The sequence below is a fragment of the Dreissena polymorpha genome, chromosome 11, assembly GCF_020536995.1.
Source record: "Dreissena polymorpha isolate Duluth1 chromosome 11, UMN_Dpol_1.0, whole genome shotgun sequence".
NCBI classification, from domain to species: Eukaryota; Metazoa; Mollusca; class Bivalvia; order Myida; family Dreissenidae; genus Dreissena; species Dreissena polymorpha.
Genome location: NC_068365.1, coordinates 39,623,598 through 39,649,155, shown reverse-complemented (window position 1 = coordinate 39,649,155; position 25,558 = coordinate 39,623,598). Strand labels below are relative to the sequence as shown.

The window sequence follows — 25,558 nt, the reverse complement described above, 5'->3', positions numbered from 1 at the left end:
TCTTGGTTAACCCATTTCAGAGCTCCAGATAAGGTTTTGTGAAAGTCTTAACGTTACTACCAGATTTTCAAAAAGAATTCTTAACTCTGAAATTTTATTCTTAACGTTACTACTAAGTTTTGGAAAATAATTCTTAACTTTTCTAAATGACCTCAAAATAAATAATAATATAATAATAATAATTTTTCATGCGAAAAAATCAAAATAAACATACTAGCAACGTTATTTATACGAGTCCAACAGTGTCTATTCAGTTTTATACAATTTTATTTTTCAAATACCCTCATATGCCCAAACTGTGCTTAGATTGCATGACTTCGATTATTTTTTTTTACATATTTCACAATTAAAACGGGTCTCCCATTCAATCTGTTCAACGATTAGCCACGGGAAATGTCCCTTCCACTCGTTCAAGTTTTTTTGTTTTTTTAAGTTTGGACCCGTTGTGTCGCGTTTTTTTAGCTTGTTCAACTGTGTCGGCAACTGAACATACAACATCGTATAAGATATTTTCTATAATGTCTTTCTTAACATCAACTTCGGCTCACTTTGCGTAAAATATGTTAAAAGCGTATTTTTGCAGGCTTTGCAGTTTTTTTAGGACGCTCTCTGGGCGCCGCCATTGATTTTTGACAGATAGACTGTACACGCCGCTTTTATTGGAAAAAATGCTCTTTGTTAAACAAACCGGATAACCATTCTATATAAGCACCGACAAGATCTTTAATACGCGAAAAGAACTCAATAAAAAATCGATACGAACCGATGTAAAAATAATATTCGTAACTTGATTTTGTAATTCTTAATGGTACAACAAGATTTTAAAATAAATAATTAACGGACTTGAAAATAATTCGTAATTACCAAAATATGACCCTTATCTGGAGCTCTGCCCATTTTTACCGTTTCGTTTTACATCAATGCCATCAGGCGACACAGCTAATTTGCAGAGTTCTAGTTTACATTTCATTTAGTAAGGAGTGTCGTTTCACTTGTTTCAAGATGAAAATCTCAAACACATAGCATACCATCACAAACACACAGCATACCATCACAAACACACAGCATACCATCACAAACACACAGCATACCATCACAAACATACAGCCCCTGGTGTACATTGTCCAGGGTAATCATGGAACTTAGGTTGGAAATCCATGGTATAACATGGAATTCCATGGAAATCCCTGGAATTTGAAACAGTTTCCAGGGTTTTCCAGGGTTTTGTTCTAGAAATGTCCATGAAACGTGGACTTTTTTTCCAAGCATTTTCCAGCCTTGGATGGAAAAGCATGGAAAAGGAATGGAAAACGCTGGATTTAGGCTGGATAACCATGGAAAATATTTCCAGATAGCATGGAAAGTGGAACATAGAATTTTTTAAGCATGGAAAAGACTCTAACATTTTCAGCTGACCCTGGAGAAAACTTAGACTTTATAAGAGGAGAAAATAACTTATAAAAATGCAACACATTTTATTCAAAGTAAATCAGAGTTCAACAATTTACACAACATATGAATAAAGCATAAAACAATGTGCATAGTTTGGGCAGAAATAGTAGTAGTTATAGTAGTAGTAGTAGTGGTAGAAGTAGTAATGCTGAGGCTGGCAGTAGAATATGTTGGAGGAGTAGAAGTAAAAGTGGTTGTTGTATAAGTTGTTTAAGCAGTTAAACTACTGATAATTATACTATTGGTGCAAATTTAAGTGACAGTAGCAGTATTAGCAGTTATTATTGTGTTGTTGTTTTAGCATTTACAGGAATAGTAGCAGTAACGGTAGCAATAGTAGTATAAATAATACTAACAATACTAGAAGCAGCAGTAGTAGTAGTAGTTAAGGAAGTAGCATTAGTAGTAGTAGAAGTAGTAGTAGTAGAAGTAGTAGTAGTAGAAGTAGCAGCAGCAGCAGTAGTAGCAGTAGCAGCATCAGTAGCAGTAGTAGTAGCAGTAGTAGTAGCATTAGTAGTAGCAATAGTAGTTGAAGTACTAGTAGTAGTAGTAGTAGTAGTAGTAGTAGTAGTAGTAGTAGTAGTGGTAGTAGTAGTAGTAGTAGTAACAGCAGCAGCAGCAGCAGCAGCAGTAGTAGTAGTAGTAGTCGCTGCAACAGGAGTTGTAGTAGTGGTAGCAGCAGCAGCAGCAGTAGCAGTAGTAGTAGCAGCAGCAGCAGGAGTAGTAGCAGCAGCAGCAGTAGCAGCAGCAGTAGCAGTAGTAGTAGTTGAAGCACTAGTAGTAGTTGAAGCAGTAGTAGTAGTAGTAACAGTAGTAGCAGCAGTAGTAGTAGTAGTAATAGTAGTAGTAGTAGTAGTAGAAGTAGTAGTAGAAGTAGTAGTAGTATAGGTAGAAGTAGCAGTAGTAGAAGTAGTAGTAGTAGTAGTAGTAGTAGTAGTAGTAGTAGTAGTAGTAGTAGTAGTAGTAGTAGTAGTAGTTGTTGTTGTTGTTGTTGTTGTTGTGGCTGTTGTAATAGTAGTAGTAGTTTTGCAGAAGTAGTAGTAGTAGTAGTAGTACTAGTAGTAGAAGTAATAGTAGTAACTTTCAAAGCAATGTCTACAAGTTTAAATTCTTTAACCCTGTTCAAGGTGTATACACACTCAATATTTAACTACAGTCCAGGTTTGCAAGTAACAAACTATCTGATAAACCTGTGTGTGAGTCAGATATGTCTGCTGCTAATCTATTGGTTATAAAATATCACAGCCTTTTCTGATTGGCTGAGTTCAAATACAGAAAGTGTACCTGTTAGATTGAAATTCTGGCATATTGTAGAAAATTTGCAGGTTAAACTTGTTGTTAAAATAAAGTTAATGTAATGTTCACAAACAGTAGAGTTAATGAGTTTTTCCATTAACAAGAATTTCTTAAAATAATAATGTATGGATATCATTTGGAAAGTGACATGAAATGTTGTTAAAAAGTGATGCGTACAAGTGTTTCAGAAGTCTGTCTAGGAATAGAACAACAACTGAAGGTTTGTGCTTTTCATTATTTCTAAATATTCCTTTAAATTTATTCTTCTTATGTCATCATTGTAGACCTTTTTATGTGACAATTTAGATAAAAGTATGGCAAATATAGAAGTTTAAAAGCAGCTGTCACACACATTTACACAAAGTGCAGTTTGCAGCTTGATAAAGGAAGTCCTATGTGGAGATATTAATAAGCTTGAATGTAGTATCGGAAGTTTATAATGCATGGCTAGGGAACTGAGGCTAAGGGAGTTATGTGCTGTGCATGATGAGAACTCAATGCTCATTAATGCTGTGAATGTTTATAAATAAATTAACTAAACCAATAGCATTGTTTTTTAGGTTTCACTGTGCATTTTCATACCAATAGAATTACACATCATTCTAATTATAGCAATAATAAATTTGAACTAATCATACCTACAAATTTTGTTATGCTATGCTTTGTGATGTATTAACTTCATTGTAAGTTATTATTTAAAGACAATTTTACTAAATATTTAAAACAATACTTGAATTATTTTCTATATACATTTTCATTATGTGCTTTAACTGTAGCTGACCAGTTGATGGAAGATACTGCAGAGTTTGGCAGGGAAGGGTGGAGGTTTCGGTAAATGACAAGTTCGGTAAATTGATTTATATAGTAAAAGCCGTGGAGGTTTCGGTAAATTGATTTTATAGAGGAGGTATACCTACAACGAGGTGTTAATGACACCTATAATCGGCTTACAATAACATTAGGGGCATTTATTTGCAAACTGTGGATTAATTTTGATGAACATTAATTGAGTTGTTTGGCACTAACTAATTTATCTGTTTAAATGTACGGACTTGATTTTATCAAATTAGAGATGTTTGCAAAGTGTTATTATTAATTATCCAGGCTTGCAACCTATTGATATTCTAATCGATGGAGGTAAATTATATATTAAAAGTTTATCTTTAGATCATGATCGTTTTGTATTTTATATATGTTTTTAAACAATTAGTTGATAAAAACCTTAATTAAAGCGTATCAGTTAAAAAATATATAATAATGTGGCTCTTACAAGAGCCGGCCTCCACGTGGCAAGAGCTGGTCAACATATTCATTATGTTAGCAAACTACCTCATGTTTATATAATGGTTAAGTTTCGGTGGTTTAAAATACTAAGATCAAATATGTTTGTTTCTTATATAAATAAATTTCTTGCTTCTTTTTCCTACAATCAGGTCAGCACATAAGGTATTATTCTTAAAATAATCTAGATATGTATGTTTAGATCGTGAACATGCTTTAACACTGGTGGCCGAGTTTTTACATACACGACCAGTAACTTTCAAACTGTGAAATAAACAAACGTTTTCCTTCTTTAATCATGTTTACCAAAAATACTGGTGGTGACATCAAAGGATGTTTATTTGTGGTAAAAATAACATTATTATGTAATTGGGTAATTATAAAATTATAATGGTCATTGTCAAATAAGAAATGATCATCAGCCACATCAATGCCCTGGGACCATCCACAGCGGTCCACCACATGCTCGACGACGACGAGTCTTGAACGATGAACAACTGATATGGTTGAAATGTAACATTAAATTGAATTGTGTCGTACATGTATCTCATTTGTATTAGAAATGTAATTAAATTAAATCAGCATGCGGAAAATCTGAATGATAATAATGTGTCGTATTAATATTGTCGTGTGTCAAAAATGTATCTAATTAATATGTGATTACTCCCTCATTATTGTTTTAAATGACATGAAATATTCAAATATATATATTGCATCCATGTTTTACTTGTTGCTAAATAAAACGGATTACAAAGTAAATCAGTTATTATTTTTTATTGAACCGATTTGTTTAGGCAAAAAATGATATCAGTTATTTTGGCCGTAAAACCCATTGTTCCAGTACAGTAGCCAGGTGCCTGTGTATTAAGTTGATAAGATAATGATCATCACAGCAGCTTGCTATTACACAGTGTATTCATTCTGCTGGCGTTGTGTTAGATGTCATTTTTATCAGTTTTCAATTATGTGTATCTCTTCGCTTCAATGGCACGCGCACTTAACAAAATTATAAAACATAACGCGTATCATTATATTACTTTTTATTAATTACGTACACGTATTAAATTTTATATATTGTTTTTTTTCTTGTGTTTTTCTCAACCAGAAAGAAATAATAAAACATATAAATAAATATAAAATTCAACATGAAATCATTTTTATTAAATCATATTTTACAAGAAACTTTTTAAAATAGCATTAAACTTAATTGAAGAGCTTACATTGATTCCGCCATAAATCATTACTTCTTATTACTATTATGTTACTATTATGTTATTTAAATAAAAGCACCAATTAAAAAAACAACAGTATTAAGTTATTTAAATCGTAAAATTAACCAAAAATTTCCTTACAGAATTCGTTTTTCAGAGGTAGCTCATTCATTTCCCTTAATTCTTTACCTTAGGCATAGCATTAATTACTCAACTCAAAATTAATCCACAGTTTGCAAATAAATGCCTCTAATGTTATTGTAAGCCGATAATAGGTGTCATTAACACCTCTTTGTAGGTATACCTCCTCTATAAAATCAATTTACCGAAACCTCCACGGCTTTTACTATATAAATCAATTTACCGAACTTGTCATTTACCGAAACCTCCAGCACCCGCAGGGAAATAACCCAAGACAGCAAAGCGGCTCTTTTGGCGCATTTACCAAGAGGACTAACATGGCCACAAATTCATGGTAAATATTGTTATGCCCCGGGCTCATATAAGTAATTTAGTGTTAACCACCTGAAAGTATTTTGTCTTTTTGGTATCCAATATTTTGGTCTAGTTTCAATTACAGGTTATTTTTATATGAATTAGCAAATTAGCATATCTTTCATATAGCAATATCTGAATATAAAATTCCTATATATGTTTGAGTTTCCAGATACATGCTAGTGTACCCCGTTTTGGGGCATTTAAGAAAACAACAATATAAATTTCAAAATAAAAGAGAGTCATATAAAAATATAAGTTAAATCACCAATTTATTCACTTGAAAGTCTCAGTTTTCCTGTGTGGTTGCCTGTTTGCAAGTAGATTAAAGCCCGCTTGCAAACTTTAAGAGAATAAATTTCAGTAAATGGAAAAGAAATAATTGCTTACTACTTAGGATCGTAAATGTTCGCTCAAATACAAAAAGCCAGATGTACCGAATTGAGCAGTGATATGAAATATCTAAAATAGATTAAAATATGAATGAGCATTGAAGTATAGATACTCAATCATATGATTGCTGCACATTTACTTTTACAGATGAATGTAAAAAACTTATGACTTTCTTGTAATATTGTTTGCTTTGTTTTTCTTTCAGAGATCATGCAGGAGCCGTACAGTATAACAGCAGTACAAGTTCTATAAAAGATCCACGACCTACTGAAGCCCAGCTTATTAACAAAAAAGTTTTTAAAAACTGTAATTTTATCCCACCTGGGTACTTATAATTTACTAAGCTGCCTTCACAAGTTTTAGACTTGCAATTATATTTTAAACTGTCACTTGGAAAGTAATACATGTACATGCATTATGTTCTGAATTTCTTTGAACAATAAAATTATATAAAAGTATTTTAATGAAATTGAGCACCTAAATTGCATTAAAGTGAAAGTAGCTGAGAAAAATAGTACCCTTGTGCTCATGGGCAGCTACATATATTGTGACAAACATGAAGTAGCTAAAATAACTTAAATTTTTCATTTTGTTTCTTGTATATCGTTTGTACAGGGTTCGTGAATTGTTACTGTATATTACTTGACTTGCTTGTATTTTGTTACTTTGAATACATGTTGTTAAGGTTGCATTATACTTTTTTACTTTTAAAGTAGCGCCTGTTCTATTATGTAAGGGCCTGATTTATGATAATGGACCTAGAGGCTTTGTAAGCATGTATTAAACAACACTTGTTTGATCTGAATAATTTGTTAAATAAATGTAACACAATTTGTAATCTGATGTTATATTTTGATGAATTGTGAACAAAATAATACATCGAAGAAACTAAGGCATTATGTTGATTTTTTGTTTTGTTTTAATCTAACCTTAAATTATGATTTATTTAAGCTGTGAGTATTGTATTCATTTAATACATGAATATTGTTTTTAGACCAGAAATTTCTTTTTCTATTCAGTGACCATAATAAACGCTGGACAATTTTCCATGTTATACCAGGCATCCATGGAATATTAAACAAAGAAAAACCCTGGAACATTTTCCAGGGTTTTCCAGCCAGCATGGAAAAAATACCGTCCGAATACTCCATGTAATCTGGAAAACCCTGGAAAAAAATCCATGGTTTTCCATGGTTTTCCAGATTACATGGAGTATTCGGACGGTATTTATTCCATGCTGGCTGGAAAACCCTGGAAATTGTTCCATGGTAATTATTCCAGGGAGCCTGGAAAACCATGGAAACTATTCCAGGCTATTTCCAAATACCATGGACAATTTTCCACCCTTTTTTTTAAATACTGACGCTGGAAAAGGCTGGAAACTTAGTCTGAATACTCCAGCCTCATATTTTCCATGGATTTCCATGGAAAACCCTGGACAAAGTACACCCGGGGCATACCATCACAAACACACAGCATGCCATCACAAACACACAGCATGCCATCACACACAGCATACCAAAACAAACACACAGCATACCATCACACACTCACAGCATACCATTACAAACACACAACATACCAAAACAAACAGCGTACTATGGCAAGCACACAGCAAATTATTATAAGCACAAATGATTTAAACCCACATTATTTCCATGAAAAAGCCGATGTATCAACAGTCAAGAGAAGACAGACAAGGCGTTCAACATTAACTGTATATGGTATCTTGTTTTGATCAGTTACACATTTAAAAGTGAGGATTTTAGTTTTAGTGATTAATAGTCTGGAATACTGATGATTTTATTGTGTAAAAAGTGGCCATAACTCCATTATTGACCAGTTTGAGTGACAATTTGACCTTTACCATCCTCTTATCAATATTTACACTCATTCCAAGTTTTAATGAAATCTGCACAAGCAGTTCCAAGATTTCGCTCCAGACACAATAGTGTGATTATTTTTAAGTAAAAAGGGCCTTTACTCTGTTACTTGCCAATTGATTGCAACAGCATTTTACACACATCAGTCTATTATGATATATACACTTATATCAAGTTTCCATGAAATCGGTTCAAGCAATTCTGAGGTATTGCTCTTGACACAAAAGTGTTCCGGAGGGATAATGCTAAAACTGTATCCGTCCACCTATGGCGGTGGATAATAACATAAAGAAAAGAGAAGATTTTTCTTAAACTTTTATTTATTATTATATCTTATAACAAACATTTTTGCAAGAATGTTAAAGGAACAAGCTATAATAATAATTATAATTAGATCAACAACATGTATAAGAGAATATGCATAATTTAAAACCCAAACATAATAAAATATAACATTTAACTGCATCATGATTCAAAATGTGAAGATATTGATACTTTATTGCATTATTATGTAAATCATAACAAAATAATCATTTATATACAAAATGAAATCCAAATGAACTGTTTTATTAAAGGCTCTTTAAAGGTCACAAATCCAATTATTATGCATATCAACTGGTCTTATTTTTACCAGATTTCAGTTACTCTTGCATAAAAACTGCTTATAACACAGCTTAGGTACAACGTTGTCAAGAATTATGGAAGATAAACCCGTTTCATAATTGGAAGAAATGTTTACATTTTTGCAACTAACATGATGTGTAGCTTCAGAGCATTGACATATGCTAAAAATAGCCGAAAGAAAATTCAATTTTAATTCTATTTTAACAACTTTTTACCAGCAGAAAGTAACTTATTAGATCACTACAAACGTTTTAACCATTTAGAAAAGACCTACTTTGTGAGTGATACCGGGAAACATTAAAAGTCATCGTTATATTTTTGGTGACCTGAGTCACTTTCACTTTCTCTTTCGCGAGTAAACAGCGATGTAAATAAACTGATTGTTTGTTAACACAATTGACTTGGAGGACACTTTATTTTGAGCTCAAAACAAGTTGTATTGCTCATTTTTTATTATTTTGTCAAATAGCATGTATATATTGTTTTTTGATAACCTTTATAAATAAAATATGAAAAAAATACTTAAAAATCTGTAAATAATTACGTATCTTCACCTTTATAGAGCCTTTAATCATTATTAAATTTTAAATCTTTTTGAAACTTGGTCAGAATGTTCATCTTGTCATTATAAAGGCTATGTCTGAATTAAAGTCAATTGTTGTCAAAAACTAGAAAACCTAGTAATGTCTTCAACAATTAGTAACCAATTTGTATGCCCCCAGATCGAAAGATCTGGGGTATATTGTTTTTGGCCTGTCTGTCATTCCGTCATTCTGTAATCAAAACCTTACATTAAAGTTTTGCAATAACTTTTTAAATATTAAACATACAAACTTTATATTTGGCATGCATGTGTATCTCATTGAGCTGCACATTTTAAGTGGTGAAAGGTCAAGGTCATCCTTCAAGGTCAAAGGTTAAAAAAAGCGGCGCATTAGGGGGCATTGTGTTTCTGACAAACACATCTCTTGTTCAAATCTTATTTAATCGAGCTATACAAACATTTGAAAAAAACAACACTCAACATAATAAGATTTGGAACATTTTCAGCTGGGCTATTATATATGAAATATATATAGTGGAGCTATCCTACTCACCCCGGCATCGGTGTTGCCGTTGGCGTTTCCGTTTGCGTTTCCGTTTGCGTTTCGGTGATTGTGCAAATGTTAAAGTTTGCGTACTACCCCAATTATTGTCATTGTCCCTTGACATATTGCTTTCATATTTTGCATACTTGTTAACCAACATGAACCCAACCTATAAACAAGAGCAGACAGCTCTATCAAGCATTTTGTCATAATTATGGCCCCTTTTCCCTTTTATACTTAGATATTATTGATAAATCTATGTTAAAGTTTGCGTACTACCCCAAATATGTCCTATATCCTTTGACATTTTGCTTTCATATTTTGCATACTTGTTTACCAACATGACCCCATTCTATAAACAAGAGCAGACCACTGTATCAAGCATTTTGACAGAATTATTGCCCCTTTTATACTTAGAATATTATTGATAAATCTATGTTAAAGTTTGCGCACTACCCCAAATGTTTTCTATGTCCTTTGACATATTGCTTTTATATTTGCATACTTCTTTACTTACATCATCCCAATCTATAAACAAGAGGAGACAACTATATCAAGTATTTTGACAGAATAATGGCCCCTTTTTTACTTAGATAATTAAACAGTTTGCTTAAATTTCAAGGTCAAACGTCATATAGGGGGACATTGTGTTTTACAAACACATCTTGTTTTTTCCTTTTTTTATTTTTGAAACATCATCGAATAAATGACCACACCCCACATTTTACCCCCCTCTCACCCCCCCTTCCCCCCAAAAACATTTTTTTTTTTTACTTTTTTTTCTTTTTGAAAGATTGTCTTATAAATTATTGAATATGAACACTTTCCCCATGATGGCTTACGTTATACTGTCAAGCACTCGAATAGTCGAGCGCACTGTCCTCTGACAGCTCTTGTTTTATTCTATGATTCATGATTTCAAAGTAGTGTTTGGTATTTAATAAAGAATATAAATTCAATGTAGATACAGGAATGAATTTTTGCAAAAACCTGCTTATCTTTTAGGTGCACTTTTTGCCCTAACAGGTGGTCTACTTAGTACATGTACGTAGAGAACAAAATGGATTTCTTTACAAATAATTTTACTTACAAAAATCAGATTAATTATCTCATTCATTTTTGTTTTTGTATATTCACAGTTGATGTACCGAAGGCAGATTGGTCAGCCAGTGAAACATATTCTGTGAGTATTGAGAATAAATCGAACTCTAGCCGGATACTGGACATGTGCTAGTATACTTCTAACCTCCTTTCCTGTCGATATGGAAGTGACTGTACAGTAGTTGTAAACGTTGCCAATTGAGCAGCATAATGGAACTCAAATCAGACACTGGCAATGTACTGACATGATCCAAAGTGTCTAGGTGACATTGACTGGTTGGAATAGTAGTCTAGTGAGTAGTGGTACCAGAACTAAATCAAAACACTAGACATGTACGGACCTCCATCATGTCTTGGTGGAAGTGACTTAAGTTGGAATAGTTGTCAAATTTACTGCTCGACCAGCATTTTTTCTGCTTGAGCAGAAAAATCCTGCTGGACCAGCATTTATTTTTAGATTATGGCATTAGCCAATCAGAACTCTTGTTTTATTTGCCATTTGGTGCGAAACTGGTTTGTTTGGAAAAAATGGCTGCCGCCATGATGGTGCCTTTTTCACATCTTCTGCAAGTTTTTGTGACGACCTGTTAAAAGTTTAACATTGACACGCGGTAAGTGCTTTATATTTTGGCTGCAAACTAGTCGATCAAAAAATTGTTGCCATTCGCTTAATAAGAAAATCGATCATAAATGTCTAACGGCTGTTAAAACTTTTGCGAAAATCACGACGATGACTGATGAGAATTGCTCAATGGGTGCGCAAGTGTAGGTTCTCTGTTTCTATCGATTGACTTTCTTAATGATTCTTAATAATTGCTTCCGACACAGGTGCCGATTGTCTGTGATTGTGCCTTTCTGGTTAACATTGTTTACGTTTCTCGTTCTCCCCATACATGTATATCTGCTGTGCTAACTTTTACAATTATCCAAAATATCATGTCTGTTAACCAGTTCTCAGTGCCCCAGAGAAGCTGCGTATCTGCGTCTTTCACCCAATTAAAATGTATAAAAATGCAAAGAAATACAATATCATGAGTATTGAAAACGCAACCAATTTGACTTTTACGCAATTCGTCAAATTAACGATACAAAACTTCGATTAAAAATGCTTTGCTCATTTTAGGTATTTTCTCTTTGGAATTATTATCGTAACGCGGTGACGCTTACATTCAGCAAGCTCAGCAAATGGTCATAGTTATTCAAACGCTATGCGTTTTCAATCTGACCTAATTCGTTGCCCATTGTGCATGTATTTGTAAAGCGTCTGTACTTTCAGTTTCTATTACGATGCGAAATAAAAATAGCTAAGAGAGGTCAAAACACATCCAAGATTGTTGCGCCAAAATATCAGCCGATCGCAAACTTTTTCGAATCAAGAAAGCAAGAGCCAATAAGTGTTATCGATTTTGTTAGAAACTGTGTATACAGCAGTTGAGTTGACATCCAAAAAACATGATGGAAAGTCTGTGACTTAACAAACCTGTCAAAAGTATAAAAAGGCATGTCATTGGTTAGAAATTGTCGACATTTTTTAAAGTTTATATCATGGACAGTTTCAAGGATTAAAGATATTACGAAACATCAGTTTATTAAAATTTATGATGATAGTTTACAGTTCTATTGAATCAATACAAGTGTGCAGCGTCAACGGAAGTAAATCAGCAATTATTTTAAGGTATGCATTTTTATTACTCATTTCACTCTATATGAAGAATGGAATCACCCTATTTTTCAAAATCAATGGTTGAAAACCCTATTTCCCAAATAATTATCTGGGGCACTGAGTTCTCGAGGACTTTTCTCAATTTCAATGTAAATTATTTTTTACCGAGGCCAATTTGCTTGTTCAAAGCTAGCAACAGGTAAAATGTGAGTTGTGTCTGAATTACAAGTTGTTTAATTTTTCATAATTAAAATGTTTACAATTTATTATTTATTGAATAACTTGGCAGTGCATAGTTAAGTTCCGGGATGTTATTTTCAGCTCTGAACTGCGAAAAAGTTGCATAATAATTACATTGGTGGCACTATAATGAGTTACCTTTCATCTGTCCTTTCATTTAAATGTCCCTAAAGCAGACTTCCCAAACTTTGCAGAAAGAGTTTATGCATTGTATTACACACTCATTTTAACCATTGTACAACATGTCTTGACGGAAATAATTTCGATAAAAAATATTTGCAGGAAATAATTTTTCCATTGCTAATCGTTTGTATCTTTTTATCTTTATTCTGAAATGCCCCTCTTAAGAATAATGTCATGTATAGCTGGTTTAGAATTAAGGATGATGATATGTCCTAACAGCATTTTGTCATGTCATTTACTGTTCTTCTTAACCTACATGTATTTGAATATTCAGTCCCCATATAACTACGCCCATATGTTGTGGACATTTTCATACAAGAATACAAACAGGAATTTGTATTGGAGTTTGCTGTTTAAATTGACAGTCAATCGGAGGGTAACAGGTTTGTTTTTAACCAGAAGTGAGAAACTAAATGCAATTTGCAGGGAAAAAAATATCTCTTTATACCACTTAAGTATATTTGCATCACAGGAGCTCTAGTGCTGTGAGGTTGAGGAAACTAGTGTTGAATCTAAAACATTTAGCATCATGGACTCAAAAGTGAGAAGCCAAGTCAGACACCGCAAAATGTAAAATAATCTGTCAGATGTTTGGTCTGACAGGCTACGAAATTCTGTCAGACTGAAGGATAATTTCTGGATTCACTTATTAGCATACCTGATAATAGCATATTGTCACATTTTATGTAAAAGGCAATTTTCAATTCTATACTTCAATAAAACTTTCAGAAATATTAGGTATTGCCATCATTTAATGAATATAAAAATGCATATGCTTTAAGAAAAATAAAACAATGCTTCTAACTTAGGTTGATATCTCTTGTAGCAAGTGTTCAAAGCAATGATGTTCTTGTCAATTTTGTGCCACAATTTTCAACTCTCTTCAGTATATTAAGAGGTGGCATCATAAAGTGCTTCAATATTTATAGGCAAAAAGTGTCCTTTTAACCTGTCACATGTTTTTTCTACACATTTGTACAGGTATTTATACAATTATTTGTTCTTGTAAATTTTGAACAGCTGAATACTAAATGTGGTCAGAATTTGTCCCTTTCCCAAGTGTACATTTTGCAAGAAAGTTATTTTAAATTTTTCATAAGATAGAATTTTCAAGGTTTTACATCATTTTCTTCAAACCATTAATTCTTATCACTAGTTGTACTGAAAATTTGATGCCAAAACCTTGTGAACTTTTTTTGCAAGACAAATATCGCATTGTCCCAAGTGTATGAAATTTTTATCATGTTTGATGGACAGGTGCAGATAGCTTTTAAAAAATAAACAAAGGCACTAATTTTCTGGAAAGAAGTACACAGAAGGGTGTAATCTCCAAGAGAAAAAGGTGGTTTGTTCACTCTGGGGGTGAACTACTCTTATTATATGGGTATGTCTCCATATTTTGTCTTCAAAAGAAAAATATAAGCATGTAAATGATAATGTGTGGGAAGTATATTTGACTTTACCATAACATTATTACAAAAATACATTTCCTCTTCTCAAATTAATGTCAATTTTAATCAAAATGTTTCTCCAATAATCTTCAATGTTAGCCTGAAGTTGGTTATTAAATGTTGTACATGTACACTTGGGACACAAAATGAATGTTTTTCTTATAAACCTCCAGAAAGTGAAAACAAACTTACATTATAGCAGAATTAATGATTAAATTTCGATTTAATAAAGCATTCAAAAGCAACTGAAAAAAAGCCAAAATAAAAGTTGAACATGGTCAAATGTCAAATATGATGGATGACAAAGTCTTTCAGACACTTATAATTAAACCACGCAGACTGTCACCCTTGTGGTACAATTCTTACACATCTAAACTAAAAACCATTTTAAAACCTTCGATAAACAACGGTAAAGCACTTATTATTATTTCATTCATTTTTAATGACACATTACCAAAATATATAGAGGATATATTGTATTACAGATGAAGGTCAAGTAAGAGGACATCGTGTTTAATGTATAAAGTATAAAAAGAACAAGGTCTAATTTATAAAGAACAAGGTCCAAGATATAGAGAATATAATGTTTAATATATAGAGAGCAAGGTCTAATATATAGAACAGTGAATTATATGTGTCTTGTTCTGAGAAAACTGGGCTTAATTCATGTGCGGAAAGTCTCGTCCCTGATTAGCCTGTGCAGTCTCCGCTTTTATGGTATTTTTAGTTTGAAGGAAGTCCCTTCTTCCTGAAAATCAAGTTTAAGCGGAAAGTGTCGTCCCTGATAAGCCGGTGTGGACTGCACAGGCTAATCTGGGATGACACTTTAAGCACATGAATTTAGCCCAGTTTTATCAGAACAAGACACATATTATAGAAAACGAGGTCAAATATTATAAAAAAATATAAACATGTATTTTGTATACAGAACCATGTTAAATATTTATAGAAAAGAGTCCAATATATAGAGAACACAATATTAGATCAACTTCAAGTATAGAGAGCAATGTCTTATATATAGATATCAAATTCCAACATATTGAAGAGGCATAATGTCTTATATTTAAAGATCAAGGTCAATGCCATAGAGAACAATGTGTAATATGTAGAGAACTTCATTTGATATTTATAACAAGGTATGCTATCCATTTGTATAGAGAACAATGCCCAGCATATAGATCTCCAGCATATAGAGAGCAATGTCAAATAGATCTTTATTATATAGAACAAGATAAATTATGAAATCAAAGTCAAATATATACAACTATGTGAAATATGTGACGTCGTCAGCGAAAATCAGTCTTGTGTACGTTGACGTTTATGTCGGGAAATCGCGAGATAAAAATCTTGTACGAAAATGCGCTGGATATTTCGTCTTTTTCATACAATTTCTCGGCTTATAATTTATGACATGCTTTGAAAATTTCCACAATATAGCATGAATATGTTCTTTAAACACTGGCACAATTGGTGGTTTGTAATCCGCTTATTTAATTCAAAATATTCCCCTTGAAAGACACTGTTTCGTTTGAGCAGTTCACAGGTAGCGCAACCTGTCTCGTAGTGTTCATTTTCAATGGCTATTAAACGCTGTAAATCAAAATGACATTGTGTACTAATGGATGTCTTCAATCGAAGAAGGTTCGGAAATGATATTTTCACATGCTTAAAATAGGTAAGTGAAAGATATATGTGTATTTTGTCTTTGTGATTAATTTTCGCGACTCGCAAGTTTGACCCGGAAGTAAACTGTACGATAGCAACTGAATTGTTTACATGAAATTGTGGATGATTTAAATTTGACTTTAAAATATCATGTCTCAACACCAACATTATTCTATGTGAAATTTCACAAGATCAGGACACTTCGTTTTTAAATTTAAATGATTTTTTGAATGTAAATGAACTTTATTTTGAAACTTCTCACCCCGCTACTCAAGATTTGTTTTATGTGGTAGATGATTATGAAAGCACAGGAGTTTGAAATTCTATCAATATAGCTAATCTAATGGCTAAATAAAAAAATATACCCCTATATAGTATAAGACTAGTCTTTATACTCTATAGGGGTATACTTATTTTTTATTTAGCCATTAGATTAGCTATATTGATAGAATTTCAAACTCCTGTGATGAAAGTGACCTTGAGTCAAACCATGATGAGTCTGATATTGATATTGATGTAGAAGCTTTCAAAAAAACACATCAGATACTGCGTTTACTGAAAAGTCTGAACTTCATGTGGCAGAAGCTGATAAACAAATTTAAACAAATATAAGGTTGACTTTTAAAAATGTTTAAGCACAAATTTAATTAATAATTATTATTATAAAAAAGTGTTATGTAGATAAATAACCAATAATTTGATATTCTACAGGTTGGGAAGTTACGGTCTTGGCGAACAGCATTCTCACTTTCAGTGTGACAACTGTTGCGGCCAAAATAAAAACAACATAGTCATCTGGTACCTTCTGTGGAGAGTTCTTGTAGGTAATAACAAGCCCTTAGTTATTGTGTTTCTGATAGATTTTTTTAATATTGAGAAATTAATTTAGCTAAACCTGTTGTTAAAAATATTTGTTTGCAGTAATGCAATTGCAAAATGGTAAAGCATGTTGATATGTAGTAAATATGTTTAAAAAAAAATTACTCTGGTATCAATCCCAAAAGGAAAATTCTCTTAAAATAATATATTGAAATGAGTCAACATTTTTGAGTCAGTCAATTACTACAAAATACATATTCTAAATTGTAGCCTGACCTTTTTTAATAATTATTTTTTAACATTTCAGGTTTACACAGAATCATCACACTAAGCTTTATGTTGATAAGACATACAAAGTTTACACCAGATTGGCACTTTGGCATCTGGAAGTCAAAGTGGAGGTAAATTCCTTATCACAGTATGGTGTATGTGACCTGCATGATCCTTCTTGATAAACCGTGTTTGCATTTTCATAGGTCTATCCAGTTGTATAGTTCTGCCATGTAATAAAATATAAAAATAATAAAACATAAATTAATTAAAAATATTGTGTAGGTACTTTATGTCTTGTAACAGGAAAATAAATATTCATTTTAATAGTTTCAGCTGTTTTATTGGTATGAAATTCTTGATATGGCAAACAAAATCCAATGCAAAATCATCCTTAAAACTTTGTAGTTTTCTATTACAACAACAACAACAAAATAATAATTTGATAATAGGAAAACTATATTTTGCAATTGTTTCTTAATTAAATGGTAATCTTGATACAGAAACTTCAATGCAGAAATGTTGTCTTATGTCGCTGCGTCTGTGGGGTTATCGTCAAGGACGGGCCACAACATCCCCCAGCTTGGGGGAGACTTGCAATCCTGTTGTTATCTAAGACAGGAAGGATTACCCAACGACATTGTTTCACCACATAAAGAATGTCACCAAATTTCATCAATTTCCATGTGTCAGCGGAGCATCCCGGTGTTGTGGAATGCAGGGAATTTAGTGACTCACCAGTAGTCAGAATCACTCTCAGGAAGGTCTCGAAAGTGAATGTTAATGTGAGCTGTGACAACCTGCCATAAGAAATGTTTGCGAAAGGGCTCGATCTGGACCATCAGTGGTATTTATTCGAAAACTAACGTGAATTCTGTCGCATAGATGAACCAAAAACCTGACATGTCCGAAACGCGCTACTGGTGAGCAACAAAAAACAGACTGTGCCCCCCCAAAAAGAAGATGCATTAAGATGCGCATCTGATCTTCTCTGATGGTGCCACAACAATTACATACATCATGTATCAGTGTTTATTTTGGCCAAGGTATTGGGTGATATATTTTCCCACAAACAATGCAAAAAATCCTCTATTCCTAGGAAAGCTAAAACATGTATACGATTGCTGAATGTGTCAGTTGATACAGGTTTTGAAATGTTCAATGCAAACTTTTGTTGTTCTAATTGCACAAGCTTTTTTTCAAGTTTTTTATATCTCATATTTACAAAACAAAAAACATTTTTTCCATGTAGATCTAACCATGCAATTGTTTTCACCTTATGGACACAGACTGCCTATCAGAAAAACTGGAAAAAAATCCGTGTGAATATTGTATTTATTTATGTTTTACAATGAAAATCCTATATTTTTGTTTGTTTGCTACATTGTTTCCATAGTAACAAAAACAAACAATTTTTATGTTTAAGTTATTGTTTATTTTCTTTTTTTCTCTGTCAGAAATAATGATAAATAATGATTATTTCATTTACTGAAACATTTAGTATCCAAGTGTACTTTCAACCAACCCTTTTTAATGCTGTGTTTTTCCATTCTGTTGTGTTTGAGGTTACATTATACTTATATACACATGTAACTGAATAAAAAAAGGAAATTGTTCATGGAACACACACATTATTGATTGTTATCGTTTAACTAGTTACAAAACAGTGAAATTAATGTTGTGTTTGCCTTTAAACAAACACTTGATTGAAAATACAATTCATAGATTTATAAAAGGCGTGATTGTGTGCTCTGGTGATTATTAACATGTAGATTGGTTACCATAGCAACACAAATGGTACATTTTAAATGTCCATAATGCTGTTGTCAGTTTATTGCACTATAATTATGTATTTGACTAAAGGAAAGATTATTGTTTTAATAAAACAATGTGCTTGTTGTTTGAAAATCTTCGTTGTTTTTTTGTATTAAATGATAACTTTTAGTGACGGTAAAATGTAGGGTTGGTCACTTTGGAAGGTCATAAAATTAGTTTTGAATGTGATAAATAAAAAATCTATATCATTTTTGTGAACTACAATGTTCAGAGAATCCAAAATTGCCAAAAAGTCAAAATGTGAATTTTTGAACACAAGACTGATTTTCCCAGCTTTGGTCACATATATTGAAAACCAGGTCAAATGTATCTACAATTTGTGAAATATATGTGTTTTTTTATGGGAAATACAGATCTATGACACACTGCATAATTATGGAGATTCCTTATGCCTTTGATATCCCATCGGTTATAAACATACTAAGGGCCACAAAAATACCTCAAATGAAATACATATAAAAGTTATGCTATTTTTCTTCAGATTTTCATCCATTTTGAAAATGTCCCAAGTGTACAGATTTGGCCTAAAATCATGCTAGATCCTTTCAGCAAACAATTCAAGTTCCCTGTAACTTATCTTATAATTTTATAAGAATGTTTTATGCCAATTTAATTTGTATTCTATATTACTGACTGTTTGGGTATTTCTTAAAATAAATGAAAACTAAAGTTGTCAAGTACAAATAACCTTAAATCTCTAAACATCAACCTTAAATCATCAAACGGACCTTCTAGCACAGAACATTATTTGGGGAAACATTAATTTGTATAGTCAAATGTAATAAAAATTTAAAAAGTATTTATATATGTTGAATGGTTTGCTTATTTAACTTGTATACAAAAGTCATGTAAGTGTCCCAAGTGTACAAATGTTTGAAAATTGTATACAGTTTTGGCAAAAGCTAGATTTTGCAGATTTTCTTATTTATCCCACTTTTACAGCGAAATCGGTTGATTAAAGCCCCGTTGATGAAATTTCATCTATAATCAACGGCAAGGCTATAATCAATGGCACGAAATGACGTCATGAACTGCCGAACCGGGACTACTTTTTCCCACGCACCTCGTCACCTGTATTTGCCAAGTGCATCAATAATAAAAACAATCTCAAATGTTTGTCAATCATAATGACCTTAAAACAAAGGAAAGTAGCAAAAAACGAGTTTTTTGTCATTTATTGTCATTAAAACCTAGTATTAGGTAAATTTAACACTATGCAAATAGGTTCTGTTGTTGTTGCTCCCCTTTGAAGAAGTCAGTTCGAGTTGCTCCCCTTTTACCGTAGAAAACAATCGTCTGGACCAAGAAATCCTGTGTTCATTTACAAGATGTACTAGGATATGCGTCCATCTGATTTTTCTTTAAAGCATCTTTTCTACCTGGCAATACGCACAAATGACACTGCATCCCGGTGATTCTTGCGTCAACAATTGGGTGTCAACAAGTTAGGTCAGATGCTGAAGGCCATGGCAAAAGACGTCGGCTTTCTCAAGCACAAGAGAATAACGAACCACTCAGTTCGCAAATTCCTGGTCCAAAAACTTCGAAATGCAAACATTCCACCCACTGAAACCATGGCCATAACAGGGCACAAAAATGTCCAGTCCATAACCAATTATTCCAACATATCTGTTGAACAGCAGCAAAAGTGTTCATTCTTGCTCAGTCCAGTAAATGTAACAATCCAACAGATTCCTCTTGTTCACCTTCACGCACTGAAACTATGGCCGAAATGCAGCCTAGACAACCGATGTCTACCGCCGAACAAGTTGATCTTGATGTTCGCCCCACCCAGTCACTTCACTTGCAAATGTCTTTCTCTAGTTCGAACAACTTTGCCTCACAATTCTTTGGTGCCACTTTCAACATTCAAAATGTTAATGTATATAATTAGCTTAAATCCAAGTAATCTTTGTTATTTTGTCACGAAATAACCACATATTATAACAAAGAAGGAAATATTGTGCACCTCGTGATCGACTCGATAGTTTGATATCGAAAGTGAATTGTGTGTGGTGTTAGGCTGCGTTGTAAACAAATGTAGTTCCTTGTGTATAACAACTTAATGCCATATTGATATCATAAAACTTAAAGATTTGCAATTCAATATGATTAAAATTGTAATAAATAACGCTCGACACTTTGTTACAGAACGATATTCTGATTAAAAAAAATGATTATTTGATCAGCGGTTATTTTTGGAACGCGGAGTAATAAACTGACCTTGGTTACACTACAGTCATTATCAAAGTACGACAAACACTCGTGAAAACTTATTTTGTTTAAATAAAAATAGTTTACTGAATAAAAAGTGGGATAAATAGAATAATAGGTTAGTGTTGATTATAGATCAGGTTTATCATGCTCGGCACGAAAACGAAAAAGCACTCGCCAAGGCTCGTGCTTTTTGTTTTCTAAGCCTCGCATGATAAACCTGATCTATAATCAACACTAACCTATTATTCTCTATATAATAAAAAAGAAACTTCACATATATTTGAAGGCCATCCTATATTTTGATAAATCTGAGTTTTTACTTTAAGATACACTGCTTTGAGGCCAGGAAAAAAACTTTTAGGAGTATAGTATTGAAAAATATGTGTTAAAAAACATGAAAATTTCAATTTTTTCCATAATTTTTTTTACAACACTTCTGATTTTGTATTTAAATTTTGCTTAAAAACATACTGCATGTTGACAAAACACACGAAATATTGATAACATGTTTTAATGGGATTTTATTAAGTGCAAAAGACATGTACATTTATAAAAAAAAATTCAAAACATTTGGTTAACATCTTTTGTTGTGAAAAAGTGATTACATCTGACAGAACAGCCCTACTCATTTAAAAAAACTTGAACCCTTTCCCTATGCAATACAAAAAAAACTGTTGCCATAACTTAACATCTAAAATTTGAGAAAAAATTTCATTTAGGCTTCATTATCCCCACGCTTTTCGGAGAAAAAGTGGGGATATTGTGGTTATCTCCGTCTTCCGTCCGTCAGTCTGTCCGTCCGTCCTGGCCACTTTCTCCTCCTACACTATAAGCACTAGAACCTTGAAACTTACACACATGGTAGCTATTAGAATATGTGCGACCCTGCACTATTTGGAATTTTGATCTGACCCCTGGGTCAAAAGTTATGTGGGTTGAGGTGGGGCAGGGTCAGAGATTTTTACTCATTTTTATGCCCCCGGATCGAAAGATCGGGGGTATATTGTTTTTGGCCTGTCTGTCATTGTATGTGTGTGTGTGTGTGTCCCAAAACTTTAACCTTGGTCATAACTTTTGCAATATTCAAGATAGCAACTTGATATTTGGCATGCATGTGTATCTCATGGAGCTGCACATTTTGAGTGCACCGGAGACTACACCGAATGTTTTCAAATTGATACTGAACCTCTCTTATGGCAATACGGATAATCTCAACTATGCATGGCCCCATTACCAACCCTGGGGTGCCCCGCCCACATTGGCCATGCCCACCTAAAATTGCCTTTTACTATAATTTCTTCATTTCTACACCGATTCACTTCAAATTGATACTGAACCTCTCTTACGACATTATGGTTAATCTCAACTATGCATGGCCCCATTACCAACCCTGGGGCACCCCGCCCACATAGGCCACGCCCACTCAAAATTGCCTTTTACTATAATTTCTTCATTTCTACACCGATTCACATCTAATTGATACCGAACTTCTCTTAGGACAATACGTTCAATCTCAACTATGCATAGCCCATTACCAACCCTGGGGCACCCCTGGGTCAAACATGCGGCGTGGGGATACACGTCGGCCTCTGCCGTGCCATTTCTAGTTTAATATTTTTCAAATCACCCATATTTGTGTAAAGTTTGGAGAAAAATCAAGAAAAACTTATTTTAACAATGAAATACATTTAAGTTGTTTAATGATATTTTCATGTATTTCAACGTTTCCAATGTCCAGATAAATACCCTATTTGTACCCATTGAAAACCTTTATAACTTTAATTTTGCATTGTATTGTGTTGGGCTTGAAGAAAAAAGATTGATCTGTATGCGAATGTTTACATTATATCTCACAATCATAACAATTTCCAATTTATCGACAGTGGTGATCGGGTTTTATCATTATTATATGATTATAAGTGCTTGTGATCATATTTTAGATGCCCAGGGGCCTTTATTGTTGGGTTAGGAAGGGGTGCTCCCTCCCTTCCTTAATTGTTTTTTGGCTCCACTGGCCAAAGGCCAGCGGGGCTTATGTCATGGTTCTGTGTCTTTCATGCGTGCGTCCGTCCGTCCGTGCATTAACTTTTCCTTTAAATATCGTCTTCACCTAAACTACTGATCCATTCTGATGAAATTTCTCAGTAATGTTCCTTGGGTGAACCTCTTTCAAATTTGTTCAAATTATGCGCCTGGGGTCAAATTTGACCCTTCTCTGGGGTTACAAAATTGAACATATGCTTATATAAGGCCTATTTTGTGAAATCTTTCAAAATCTTCTCATCCATAACCATTGGGCATAGGGCTATCAAATTTGGTATGTAGAGACATCTAATAGTCCTCTACCAAATTTGTTCAAATTATGCCCCTGGGGTCAAATTTGAAACTGCCCCGGCGGTCACAAAATTTAACATATGCTTATAAATGGTCTATTTTGTGAAAACTTTACAAATCTTTTTGTCCATAACCATTGGGCCTAGGGCTACCAAATTTGGTATGTAGTGACATCTTATAGTCCTCTACCAAGTTTGTTCAAATTATGCCTCTGGGGTCAAGTTTGACCCTGCCCTGAGGGTCATAAATTTGAACATATGCTTATATGAGGCTTATTTTGTGAAAACTTAAAAAATCTACTTGTCCATAACTGGTATGTATTGACATGTATTAGTTCTCTTCTTAGTTTGTACAAATTGTGCACAAAATTGAATAAACGCCTATAAAGCGCCTATTTTGTGAAAATTTAAAAAATCTTCTTGTTGAAAACCATTCGGACTATGGCTACCAAATTTGGTTTACAACAAGGCCTTGTTCGATTTGTTCTGGTAAGGTTCAAAGCTGTTATTCATTTTTTGTCTTACCTGCTTGATATAGCAGTCACAGTAGCAGTTGGTGTATGTGCATTTTATGTGTGTCTCTGAGCTTATCCAAACTGTGATTCGATAATTGAATATGCCATTTTTAATATAGCTTACCACATATGTTCTCCATGTAGAGAAGCTGCAGTGCATGCGTTAACAAGAGATCGAAGGTCACATTTAGGGAGCTTTTTTGGCCAGTTCCAGTTATCATTCATCAGGCAATATACCAAACAAGATATTCCAAAAACTTTGTATATCTTATTATTTTTCTACATTTGGATCTTAAGTATTAACTTGTAATGACCACCAACACTTTAAAAATGATAGGCGATATATAAATTTAAGCTTGCTTTCTTAGTTCATTCTTATTTACAGTACAGCCAAAGCGGAACAAACGTATTTCGCGATCCACGGCGGCAAGGCGAAACGAGTCGTTGCCGCGTCAGTCGTTGAAGCCGCGTCAGTATGCGGCGGCAAGTCGCATTTTGCCGCGAAACTTCGCATCTGTCCGCCGAGGCATGCCGCGGTCCGCGACATGATGCCGAGTCGATGCGATCATGAATTATTTTTTTTTTAAATTATTAGTTACATGTAGTTAACAAATTTTGAAAGAACGATTTTAATTATAATTAAAATCATAATAAATGTATTGTGCGCGGATTGTATTAGCATATACATGTAAGCATAGTTAATGTGTCTGGACAATTATTAAGTTTGTTTCCCGCCCGTAGCGTATGTATTTCACATATAAACAAGGTCACGTAATTATGTTTTCGCACATACAAGTGGTCAAGGCTCCAGCATATAGTGGATTTATAAATTAATTGCATGTTGATTCTGCTATTATATTTTAGCTGAGAAAATAAGCAGTTTGAAGCCACATCAATAATCAAGACGGTGACGACGTATTTGTAGTTTTGTTAATTAAACAGCTTATTACAACTATTGTTTGAATATGCGTATATAAACACGGTTTATTTTGTTCATATTATACAGTTAATATCGCTACTAATTACCCGATAATCCCGTATATTCCAGTTTTAAAGCAAATGCTGGTAAATATTTACGATACACAAACATTCTCGATATTTCCTTAAGTATCAAATACATTTGGGCATTTGTTACTATTTATAGAGATGGTGAAATAACGTCTAATCGGGGCGTTTTTTTCTCCACTGAACACGCGATTTACGCCTGACGTGATGTTCATGTATTTATACAACACAAAATACACCCAAACTTTCCAAAAGACGTTCTACATGTCTGCATAATTTTCGCGCGCTTTTTATGAAACAAAGGATATTTTAGCACTGTTTATTTGACGCTAGAATTTGCCAAAGGACGCGTTAGCATTAAAATTCTGAAGTGTGTTTCGGATTACAAATATAATAATGATAATTGAACGAAACATAAACAGTTGCGCGTCATTAATTCTACGCTACACATACATGTATGTACATTTAGGTGGATATCTGTTCACTCGATCCGCCGCGTACGTATGCGGCGGATTTACTCCGCGAAAGTACGCGAGG

The 25,558-nt window shown here is 33.4% G+C and overlaps 1 protein-coding gene and 1 long non-coding RNA gene across 2 annotated transcripts in view; both read left to right on the top strand.

Moving 5' to 3' along the window:
• Nucleotides 1-25,558, top strand: part of LOC127849774 (putative uncharacterized protein DDB_G0282499) — a 465,276-nt gene that overhangs the window by 261,687 nt on the left and 178,031 nt on the right. The window lies entirely within an intron of this gene.
• Nucleotides 16,140-19,023, top strand: LOC127851940 (uncharacterized). Its single transcript, XR_008036060.1, has 3 exons — nucleotides 16,140-16,850; nucleotides 17,153-17,246; nucleotides 17,619-19,023. It is a non-coding gene; the product is annotated as an uncharacterized LOC127851940 (long non-coding RNA).